The sequence below is a fragment of the Asterias rubens genome, chromosome 3, assembly GCF_902459465.1.
Source record: "Asterias rubens chromosome 3, eAstRub1.3, whole genome shotgun sequence".
In the NCBI taxonomy this organism is placed as follows: Eukaryota; Metazoa; Echinodermata; class Asteroidea; order Forcipulatida; family Asteriidae; genus Asterias; species Asterias rubens.
In genome coordinates, this window is record NC_047064.1 from 17,153,284 (window position 1) to 17,166,178 (window position 12,895).

Genomic DNA, 12,895 nt, shown 5'->3' on the forward strand with positions numbered 1-12,895 from the left:
CATGTGTGGTTACTGGGGTGCCCTTGTGGGGTCTTTTAAACAATTGAGCAGTGTGGAATCACACTATGTGATCTTTTGTATAACCCGAACTTCACAAAGGAGTTCTTTAGAAAATGGGTAATTGTAGAACAACAGCAGCAGGACCCGGATCCGTAAAGGTTGTGTGTGTGTTAGCGTGATGTGCTTTTACACACGCCAACTACTTTAATCAATGTGTGAACAATAATACCCCAGAAGTTTTAATTGTTTTAGTGGTATCCCAAAGCACAGAGGTTTTCTTCAGGAGGAAAACAAAAGAACAACAATGGCAGGCCCCCTAGGCGTAACTTTAAACTTTTCATCAGCTAAGTTATCACAGGGCTCTTTTTCTATAAAGTCATTTACAAGAAGTCATTTTTATTTGTGGAGAAATGAATGTAAAACTGTATAATGTTTAACAAAAAAATCTAATTATGTGAAGTTCAACGCTAAGGCATTTGTTTCCACTTGCATTCGAAGTCAGTGAGTATTAAGATATCTCATTACGGTGTAGCGTTTCAGACAGAAATGTTGGTCTGCAAGATGTGTTTAAAAAACGGAGCCATTTCAATACCAAGGAAGCTTTCAGATTAATTTATTTTTAGCCACTTAATTTCTTAACATTTGCAGGTATTTTAAGTAACGTGTTGGATACACATTTTACAATATTAATCGGAATAGATGATTTTGTGTTTGAATGGACAAAAATAACTAACTTTTACGAGTCGATATTTTATTCATTTAACCTCCATGTAATATATTATTTTTGTACTGTAATTATCGCGTATAAATTGTAATTATTTGAATATAATGATGAATATGCATAATATGTAAATTTATGTCCGTCTTTATATGTACATGTTACTTAATACACAAGTAGATGGATGCTGATTTTGGAAATAAAATAACAGGATTGCAAAAAGGTGTACTTGTTGCTTGATTGTGGTCACAGAAGAGGAACTTATTTATGCAAATAATTATATTCTACTTTTAAGTTGTCTCTCCAATCATATTCAATAACAATGAAATGCCTAATCCGAAACTAGCGCGCTCTCTAATTACCCACATAAAAATCACGAGAATGTAAACGGATCTTGTTATGTCATTAATTATTTTTGTATGACATTGTCTGATGTGACTGTAAATAGTATACGTTGTCTGTTTGAACATAACAATGGTTTATCTGATCACATTAAAACTATGAAACGTGTAATTTACTCGGCTTAAAATTGGGGCAACGGGGTAGTGGCACGGACATCACTTGGCACCCCTGCATATTATGATTACACAGCAGTGGCCATTGGTTGTTATGGTGGTCCTGAAGGGACATCGCACGTCGCAAATATCTTTGCAAACAATTATTTGCGACGTCACAAATATTTGCAAAGATATTTGCGATGTGCGATGTCCCTTCAGGGCCACCATAGGTTGTACTTTGTTTTGGTTTAAAGGCAGTGGACCCTATTGGTAATTACTTAAAATAGTTTTGAGCATAAAAACTTACTTGGTAACGAGTAATGGGGAGAAATTTTCGAGATAGGAGTAGTTTTCCACGAATTTGATTTCGAGACCTCAGATTTAGAACTTGAGGTCTCGAAATCAAGCATCAGAAAGCACAACTTCGTGTGACAAGGGTGTTTTTTCTTTTATTATCTCGCATCTTCGATGACCGATTGAGCTTTTCACGGGTTTGTTATTTCATGCATATGTTGAGATACAGCAAGTGAGAAGACTGGTCTTTTACAATTACCAAAGGTGTCCACTGTCTTTAAGAGAATAAACAGAAAACCGTGATCAGCCAATTTCTTACATTGAAAATGCCGTTTCGTGTAGGCCGAGAGAGAGAGAGAAAAAAGTTCAACAAACAACATTTCTTTGCACATTATTTACAATGCTGTTAAACTGGTTGTTGTGGGTGAGAAGTTGGCAGCGTTACCATTTTTTGTTTATATTTGGAAGCAATAGGCCTAGATTGAAAAAAAAATAGAAGAGAACTCTAATGTTGCATTTACAATGTTACCCTTATGCAGGCTGCGTTGAGTTATAGTAAATTATTTGCACCGCTGTGTTCGTCCCGGGCTCCGGTCTCTACATGGATTGAGGACTGGGTAGAAAAGGTTCTAAACGTAGAAACCAGACCCGGGCGCGAAAAGGGGTAGGGTGGGTGGGGTAAAAAGGAACTCCCAAAACCCCAAAACCCAAAATACAAAAAGGGAGGGGGGGGCCCCGCCGGACAGTCCCACCGCTATTGACGCCCTCACCTTAGCCCAGCCAGAATCGCGACTGACAAGGAGTCAGTCGCCCTCAACGCCCACAGCGGTGCAAATAGTAAATTATTTGCACCGCTGTGTTCGTCCCGGGCTCCGGTCTCTACATGGATTGAGGACTGGGTAGAAAAGGTTCCTCACCCGCACCCAGGATCCGCACGCCACTGTCCCCCACTGTCCACCCATATCTCATCCAACTCTCACACCGTCGCTGCCTGTCCTGCTGGAGATTTAAAGGCCTTCTCAGCCTTGAAGCCGGAGTTTAGGGCACGATAGAACTCCCCAGCCTGGTCTGCTGGAGATGGCCGCCCCTCTCCTTCATCCTCAACGGCCTTCCTTATCAAAAGAACCGTGGTGCGGCGCCTGGTTACTCTTTCCATCTGAGTGTAGTGTCTGTACGTCCGCTGTGTCGCCCATCCGCAGTGATCCATCACTTCTTGGTCCGTGGCTCCCAGCAACCGCAGAGTGGCTGCTACTCCCGCCCTTCCACCGTGGGGTCTTAAGACGCGGTCACCCGGATCTGACGAAGCTGAGAAATATAGTTTAAGGCGATTCGTCGGGCCGTTTCCTGTGAACGGCTTGTTAATCAACGACCTGTGATCCGGCGAAGAGGGACGAAAGAGATAACCATCTTCTAAATCGTGTCCGTTTTCCCGTGCGAACCTGACCATGTCTTCCAAAGCCCCTGCCGGGTCCATTTCACTGCTATCTAATTTGGGGATTACAACGAGAGACGAGCCACCTTGCCGCACAGTTTTACCAATAGTGTGGTTGAGAAGAAGATCTCTGCCATCAATCATAGTGACTTCACTGGTCTTCGATCGCCCTAGGTCTGCCGACCTATCTCCTGCCCACCATAGACACAAGAAGAAAGCCAAGTCCCTGTACAAAATGAACTGCCCCACGAAGTGCACATGGTCGGTCTGCTGAAGCTTTGTTATTCGCTTCCTGATTTCGTTTGCGAGCCACCTGATCTTGTCCGAGAAAATGGGGACTGCTTGTCTGGGCGTCACCCGGGCTTCAGCTTGCTCAAGCCTCGTTGCCTTTAAATATTTCTGCACTCGGAAGGAAATACAAGGGTTACCCCATTGTGAGTTCTGCCGCCAAGGGAGTGTCTTTCCACATGTGTTGAAATAGGCCCTGAGCTGACCAATGTATGAATCGACTGTTCCGGCTGAAAGATGTCGCTCACACCCACAGTCAAAAGGCCCACTTTTCCCAAAATGTTTGCAACCCAAGACATGAACCTGTGTTCGCCCCTTGGAGTCTCGATCCACTAAAAACTTAGCCACATCCTCTGGTGTCGCTGAATCGAGCTCTCCGCCGTCAGTGTAATAGCCTGAGTTATGATTGCTCCGAAGGAAAGTCGACAAGCTGCTTACCAAACTGCTTTTCTGCTTATTGTATGCCAACTTGTCAAAACGATTGTCCAACTCTTTAAGCCTTGCCTTGACCCGGTCGAGCTTGAGAGACAAGGAAAGAAAACAATAAAGTTACCAAAACTTGCTGAGGGTAAAAGGAACCTGAGCTAAATGTCTAAGTCCACGTGCACTCCGGTACGCAAGACCAAAACTGACCTGAGTAGCCTTTGCAGTCGTCTCTGTAATTTCATACTCCCCCAAACCGTTAAATGAACCTGATCTCCTAGGTCTGACTGAGTTATACAATCGTTGGAGAGGAAAAACCAGCCAAACTCTTTGCACATGTCACGCAAAGCTGTGTTAGCAAGCGCCACCGACCGGTTCATCACGCCGCTCTTGGTCTGACAGATCCCCGAAAATACAAACTTCACCCCCTGACACTGGTTTTGCAAACGTTTACCCGCCGAGGCAAAAACTCTCAGCAACTCCTCTACTCCTGCATCGCCAGCCTTGCTGATGTCGTTTACACCCCCGTGTAGAACCGCCACCTCCGGCTTCTCTGCTCGACAGGACTGTGCCAAAACGCTGCACAAGGCTCCTAATCTTGCTCCGCCATTTACGCTCAACCTGACGCCCAGCGACGCTGGCCAACCAAAACCCCTCATACCCTTGAACATCGAATCAGATACTAGAAGCACTGGGTGCTGAGCGGGCAAACAAACCTCCCTCGAAATCCGACTATCTGCAGGAAAACGACACTCGCATGCCCAAAGCTCGAATCGAAGGCCCTCTGAGCTTTTTCCATATCCTCGCCTCGTCGGAAATTCCAGGACGCCTGTCTGACCGAGTTCCGCTAGGCGCAAAGACCGTGTCGCAAAAGACACTAACCGTGGCCACCAGGACCTTGGATGGTGGTGCTTCGGCACTACTATTGTCACCGACACATTTCCCCATTCGATGAATAGCTTGATCAGAGCTGGAATTAGCACAAAGGGAGGGAAAACATACAGCTTCTCACCCCGAGGGCATGACTGTGCAAACACGTTCACCCCTGACGAGCCTGGAACTGGGAATCTTGAGAAGAACTTTAAGGTTTTTCCATCACGGCCTTTCGGAACGTTGGAGGGTAGTGCCATGAGATCCCATGAAAACCCCGAACTTCCACCCAGCTCCCTTTGCAGGAAATGCCACATCGATGCTGTAAGACGAGCGTCCGCTCTAGAAAGCTCCCTGGACGGAAAATCTGCCTGGTTCTCCCCACTTGGGACCCACTCCAACTTTAGGTCGAAATTAGCTTCTAGGGTGAGAGCAAAAATCATCTTTAATACCTCTGCGAGAGCTCGGGACCTTGCTCTCAACTTTGACCACGCATGGAAGAGACTTTGCGAATCCACCTGCACGTCGACTCTTCTGTCCCAGAGTGTATCTATTACTGACAGCAAAACAAAATACAAAGCCAGGGCCTCTTTGTAACAGATGTCTGTTATAACTTGCACATTGGATGACCAATAATCGCCGAAGGTGATGGCGTCTTGACCGGGAAGTGACAAAACCCCACCCCATTTATGACCAGAGGCATCCGACGCCAACCTTACTGTCAAGTGCCGCTCTTTCCTCCATGGGATAGGCTCTGAAAATGAGTCGACAAAACGCCAAAAGAGCACTTCATCGCGTACCGGTTGAGTTAAAACAACAGGTGTGACCTCATCCAACTTGACCATAAAGGAGCAACACTCCCGGACAAAAAGGGAAGCCGCAGGGAACACTAAAATGAAGCTTTGGCATTTCCCTACAAAGCGCTGCATCTCTTTCAGAAGCACCGAGCCCGCTTTCAACATGTCCTCCCTAACCCGGGCGAATGAGCACTTCTTCTTATCCGGTATCCAAAAAGATAGGGAGTCTGAGCAAACCCCTAGACCCAAATGCACCATCCGTGAAACCGGCTGCAATTGGCTCTTCCTCAGGTTGATGAAGTATCCAAGGCGTGACTGCATGTAACAGACTACATACAACGCTCTAGCAGCCCTTGTACAAGCCATTTGACTCGAATCGTTGATCGAGCCCTGCAAACAAACAAAAACAAACATTCTGCTTTTAGGAACAAGACTTCCCCTCTCCACCACACTCTCCAATGAAACGGTCATCGATCCAAACTTCTGTGTGAATGCCCCTGTTTTTTAACCAGGTTGAGAGACAAAACCCAAGTGAGGAATATATGTAGGCACTGTTTTTGAAACCGAAAGGGAGAGTAGTGTCAACAAAATAGAATCCCGCCCATTCAAAACCACAGAAGGTCCTAGACCTCTCATTTAGAAGGATTTGTTTGTATCCCTGAGCGTCGTCGGTTCCCGAGAACTTTCCACCCCGACCAATCGATTTCACAATTTCCCCCAATGGAACTAATTTGAAAGGTGTATCCTTACACCAGAGGTTTGGCCCCTTCATCGACAAAACTAATCTGGGTTTGTTGGGTTCGATGGTGAGCGCATTGACACACCTCGGCGGTCTTGTACTTTTTACCGCCCCAATAAGCTCCACTGACCCCTCTACAAGGCGCTTCAAAATTGTCTCATTAATGAAAGGGATGAATTCCTTGCAAATAGGGGCGTTAGAAAAGTACATGGGTGGCGGGATAGCCGAGTCAAAGGTTCTACCCCGGTATTCTCCTCTAAAGTGTTGGAAAAACTCAAACAAGTCTACGCCTTGACGCAACCATTGCCCTATCTGCTGACCGGCGTGAGGGCACTCAGCCAATATGTCATCCCACGCCTGGGGATGATCGTGGAGACCTCCAGCTACAAATACATCTGGGTCTCGAAAACGCAGGGCTTGAAAATTAGGCCGGCAAACACCTGAAAGAACTTCAGCCGGAGTTGGCTCTGATCCATCGGGGGGCCCTGCAGCAGCTCCGGATATATCTACCCAGATACACGAACCTTGGCGCCGCCTGGCCGCCTGAGCTGCAACAGGATCAAAGGGGTAGCAAGATGAGCTCTCCCACACATGGGTTCCCAATATCTTCAAGTACCGCCTATACTCCTAGGTTTAATCAAGAGAGAAACCGTTTAAAGCACAGCTTGTAAAACATTTCCAACGGCCAATGAACGGTCTATAAAATATATAAAAGGGAAAAGAAAACTCGGACAATAAGTCATGAATACAACTCACTCACAAATGTAATTTCTTAGCGTCAAACTGCCAACCGCTCATATCGTTTTATTTGAGCCACTAAACCACAACACCATAAACGATACAGTACTCTACGTGATATTTTTTATTTTTTTTATTTTTTTTTTTTTTTTTTTTTTTTTTTTTTTTTTTTTTTTTTTTTTTTTTTTTTTTTGGAAGTAGGGCGAGGCATTCCTCGAACAAACCTGAATATCTTATGATCCCCCCCTAGAGCATGCACATATAAACCCGAGATATCACCCCGAGGCCCCTTTCCCCCGCCGTACGTTGACTAAAAGTCCACCATGGCAAACCGATTCGGGAGAACTTAAAGTATTTCCTTGCAGTCTCGAGAAAAATGACCCCTTTTACGGCATCGGAAACAGACATCCCTGTCTCTCGGCACACCCGGCTGACGGAATTGTCTGAAACCCTGTCGCTGAGGCTGCCCGGCTCTGAAGGCTGTGCCACTCTGGGCCGCTGAGCGAGGTTTGACATCACCAGGAGGGACGATGTGACCAAGATGCTTTCTTGCAAAGCGCAGACGCTTGTCCGAATCTTCCCCAGTAATTGACTTATAGATGTACATTGCTATGCCAGGCGTCTTGGCCTCAACGTGCTTGTTGCAATCAGACAGAAGGTTGACATACAACTGTTTCTCTTTGATGTCCTCGGGTGATAGAGGAACGAACTCGGAGACGTACTTACGAAGGAGAGCCATGACATAGGCTACGTTACGATCGTAACCGGTCTCGGTGCAAGCCTTGAGTAACTGAAGCCTGCCAGGTTTATGGACTTCCAGAGCCGATTTTGCCTGCGGTGAACAAATATAACGTGATACGAGTGCAAACAAACTGCTAACCCTTCTTTAAGGAGCTAATTTTATTGAGCTCTAGTCTTATATAGCAACCCCTTGTAACGGGCAAAATACGTCTATACGTAGGGGATGCACTCCCCACATTTCCTTAACTTCCAAGGCCCAAGCAAAACGGGGGACGCCCCAGTGCCGACCAAGACCACAAGAGAGGGGCACTCCCCTTCTAGAAACACCCATTTTCTGGGTTCATTTCTCAGGGCACTCCCCTTTTATTTATGGGGTCACTCCCCTATGTAAAACCAAAGATGGGCACTCCCCATTTTTTCCCGGCTCAATTCTTGGGACTCTCCCCGATGAAAAGCTAAACCTTACTAACCGCCGATTAAAACACCCATTTTTCTGGGCTCATTCCCTGGGGCCCTCCCCTAAGGTAAGCTAGCTAGAAATAGGCACTCCCCATTGAAAACACCCGATTTTCCGGGTTCAATACTCGGGGCACTCCCCAAAGGGAAGCTAACCAAAGATGGGAACTCCCCATTTAAAACACAAATTTTCGGGTTTATTAATTGGGACACCCCCCCCCCCCCGAAGGAAAACTAACCAAAGATGGGCACTCCCCATTTAAAACACACGATTTTCCGGGTTCCATACTTGGGGCACTCCCCGAAGGAAAACCAAACAAAGATGGGCACTCCCCATTTAAAACACCGGATTTTTCCGGGTTCCGTACTTGGGTCACTCCCCGAAGGAAAACTAAACAACGATGGGCACTTCCCATTTAAAACACACGATTTTCCGGGTTCCATACTTGGGGCACTCCCCGAAGGAAAACTAAACAAAGATGGGCACTCCCCATTTAAAACACCGGATTTTTCCGGGTTCCGTACTTGGGTCACTCCACGAAGGAAAACTAAACAACGATGGGCACTCCCCGTTTAAAACACCCGATTTTACGGGTTCCTTAATTGGGGCACTCTTCGAAGGAAAACTAACCAAAAATGGCCACTCCCCGTTTAAAACACACGATTTGTTCCGGTTCATAACTTGGGGCACTCCCTGAAGGAAAACTAAAGAAAGATGGGCACTCCCTTTTTTTTTTTTTTTTTTTTTTTTTTTTTTTTTTTTTTTTTTTTTTTTTTTTTTTTTTTTTTTTTTTTGGGGGGGGGGGGCATTAACTGGGGCACTTCCCCTAAGGAAAACCCAAAAAAAAATGGGCACTCCCCATTTAAGACACCCGATTTTTTTTTTTTTTTTTTTTTTTTTTTTTTTTTTTACCGGGTTCATTACTTAGGGCACTCCCCGAATTAACACTTACCAAAGATGGGCGCTCCCCATTTAAAACACCCGATTTTCCGGGAACATACTTGGGGCACTCCCCGAAGGAAACTAAGGCTAACCAGAGATGGGCACTCCTCATTTAAAACACCCGATTTTCCGGGCTCAATACTTGGGGTATTCCGAGTACAAACCTAACCAAGGATGGGCACTCCCCATTTACACCCGATTTTTCCGGGTTAATTATACTTGGGGCACTGCCCGATGTAAAGCTAAACAAAAGGGGGCGCTACCAATTTAAAACCCCCACTTTCCATGTTCATTACTAGGGCACTACCCTTATGCAAGGCTCACAAAAAATAGGCACTCCCATTTAAAACACCAACTCTTTTACGGGTTTATCTAATACATGGATGCAAAGCTTCAAATTAAAAGGGAATCTTCCCCATTTGGACACTGAACTCCCGAACCATTATCTAGGGTACAGAAGCACCGAATATATTAACTAACTAGTACGACCCCCAATGGTGCATCAGGTCAGCTCAACACACCACCATACCTCGATGGTCCTCTCTACCATGATAAAATAGGTTTAGTCAACTGCTGCAAAGCAATCTTAACGCAATACTAATGAAGTACCGCAGCCCCCCTCTGCCTACAGCGATACACCCCTTGCGACCGACTGCAACCAAACAGTGACCAAATCCAAATTTAAATAGATTCATACCCCACTTCTATATATTGTGAACAAAGCTTCTGAGAGCAGCAAACAATGAGCAACAGATAGAATGCAAAATAGTCAAGGAGCCTATTAATATTGCATGACATATGGGGCTACACAAATTAAGGAAATACCTGTGGGGAAGCGGACTCCTTTGCAACCGCTGCCTCTGGTGCATGCGCACCGGTGGAACTGCCGGGACGTTCCTCAAAAGGGACGACGACCGCTGCGTCCTTCCGGCCGGCTGGAACGTCGAACTCTTTGGCCGCCAGCTGCAGAACACGTCGCCTCTTTGGTGCTGGCCCGTCGAGAGGCCCTGCATCCACACGGTCGAGCAGAAGCTCCAAGTTCCGCTTCTGACCCCCATTTGGTGCCAATGCCAAAACCTGGCTGCGCCAGTCAGCCGACAAGTTCATTAGTTGATCCGGATCGTCCCAGCCATCATCAAGAAGGGAGTTAAAGCATTCCACTGAAACCCGAAAGGTAGAGCATAGACCTCGGAAAAGGGGGGCGGCTTTGTCGGCCGCCACGTCGCCGTAGGCGTCCGCTTTCTCCTCAACAGCAGTGTACTCGTCCATCTTTAAGAATTGTACCGGTAAAGCATGGAGGTAGAAACACAGGGTAGGTTGCAACGTACATGCATATAATGAAACACTCTTATATTATGCCTGCGTGCCCGCTGGCACCTGCACTTTAACTCATGTACCCACTCATGCGACACCCATGTACCCACTCATGCAATCCACTGACCACCATGGACCCCTGATACCATCAAGGAACGTGCCATTGTTAACCACTAAACGATTAACAAAGGCACCATTTATGTCCCTTATACAAATGCGCCCAAGCGCAAAGACCGGCCGCCATTGTGCCCGGCAAGTGAAACACATTTTCCCACACATGGGTCTAAACGGTCGAAAATAAGAAAACTTAATTTTCCCCCGAAGGCAAAGATACTACCTTGGTCTTAGGCCATCGACGCCAGTGGTTTCACCATTGCCGTCCACTCCCGATTTCCCGATGGTAATTCGGTCACGAGGAACATATCTTTTTAAAACTTTGGGACCTGCCGCCCAAAACGTCCATCCGGTGGACACCAGAATCGCGACTGACAAGGAGTCAGTCGCCCTCAACGCCCACAGCGGTGCAAATAGTGGGTTCAATCAATCAATCCCATTCGCCATGTATCATGATAAAACAGGAAATAACAAGGAGGGTCGAAGAGGAAACTGACAAGGGCCCGGGACTATCCATTGTTTGTTTTGATTGTTATTCCAAGCTTTCCTTTAGTTCCATTTTTGGTTGGGTACTATGGTCAATTCAATCAATGGTGACAGCACTTATATTGCGCATTGTCATTTCTATAAAGGCCCTTTTCGAAACCACTGCTTCGGCTCCAAATACGGCTTAGGCTAGCTTGGCCCCGCGGTTGGTTTGACAATTGCACGTGCTTTGCGTAAGCGCTCAGGACTTCAGACGAGAGAACGGTGCCTGAAGCCGAACCCAAAGCCGAAGCAGTGGATTCGAAAAGGGTTTATGACTCTGCTGATGCACAGGCAGTTGGTATAGTAAAGAAGGATGTGCAATTTCTTGCGGGGGTCATTAAGTTTGCCACATGGGGGGGGGGGGCAATATTGTCATCTTACTATGTTTTATAATGTTCAACCCATCATGGGTTCAAGTCCCGCTCCAGCCAATTTGTCTTGGTCCAAACCCAAATTATTTAAGATATTACCCACTTGTCAATTTCTCTCGTGGTTTTGCTTGATGTTTGATAATAACAAGTTGCATCCCCTTCAGGTGATCCCCTTGACAGCTAATGGTTATAATTTGGCTTCGGACTGGCATAAAGATATTGAATGCTACAATAGAGAGACCGTCAATGGGGCTAGATAGCTCTGTTGGTAGGGCGCCTGTGCAATATTCCGGTGGTCGTTGGCTCAAGTCCCGCTCCACTCAATTTGCCTTGTTTATAAGTCATTTAAAATACCAGTAAGTTTCCCTTGCGTTTATTTTACTTGATAAAAAATAAGAATGTAGCTTTCATTGTCACGTGCCTTCTTCCCCCCTTCCAGTTCCATACTCTGAAAACTTGTCCATGACTTTTGGATACGCATTGTCAGAATATGTGTGGGGAGAACGAACTATGAATAAAATGTTTAGTGGATTCCCAACCCTCCTCCTTAAAACAACAATTACAGCAACAACAAAACAACATCAACAACAACTGAAACCAAAACCAAAACCAAACCTCCTGTATTTCCTCCTTCCTTTTTTGGTTTGCTCTGTTTTTCCCTGTTAGACCGCATTTCGATTTTTCTAGCTTTCTCCCTTGATGATTAGAGGGGGCGGGGTACTGTGCATTGTTGCTTCAATACCCAGTTTAGCAGGCCCTAGACTTGCCACAAGCTAAACATTTAATTCACAATTCGTTCTCCACACAGATTCTGACAAACTGGGTATGGTTATGTAAAGGCAAGCCGCTACAAGCTACCAGGGCCCAATTTCATGGCTCTGCTTACCGTAAGCACATAATCGGCGCTTGCGGAAGCAGGGAATTATGTGCTTACGGCAAGCGTATTTCACGGGTTAGCGGCGAATTTTGGCTTCTGCGCGTGCGTACTTCAAGTTTATACTAGGCATTCTACGCTTACAAGGCTAGCGCAGAAATTCGGCGCTTGCGCGTAAGCGGGGAATCGCGATCGTAGGCGCAGAATTCGGCGGTAAGCAGAGCCATGAAATTGGGCCCTGGTTTACATTACAATGTAGTTATGTATTTTGTGGAAATGCTTTTGTGAAAATAAACGGAATCGAAGGTAACCATGGTTTGCGAAATCTGGCGGTCTGTGGACCGTAATAGTTTCGAACAGTCCATAATGTAACGACAGAAGGGGTGAATATAAATCAACTGCCAATTTCCCCAGTGCGAAAACCATTAATTAAAATAACTTCTTATTCGTTTCTTCAGGTCTTTATACGACCGTAAAAATTCTGGTGGCGCTATTGATAATAATGTTGGTGTCTAAAAAAATCAGCCAGAATAAAACATCGGCGCTCAATAGAGGGCGCTCGTCGTTTAATTGGGTGGTGTTTTAAGTGCAACCCACTCAAGAATACCTGCAACCTCTTGAGATCAAACACGTACTACTAAATTTCATTTAGTTCAGAAGAAAAAAAATTATGACGTCAGATTGGAAAATTGAAATCATAAAAAGAGAGATGATTAATTATCATCCATCAGTTAAAAATTACCACGGGTGTACGGACC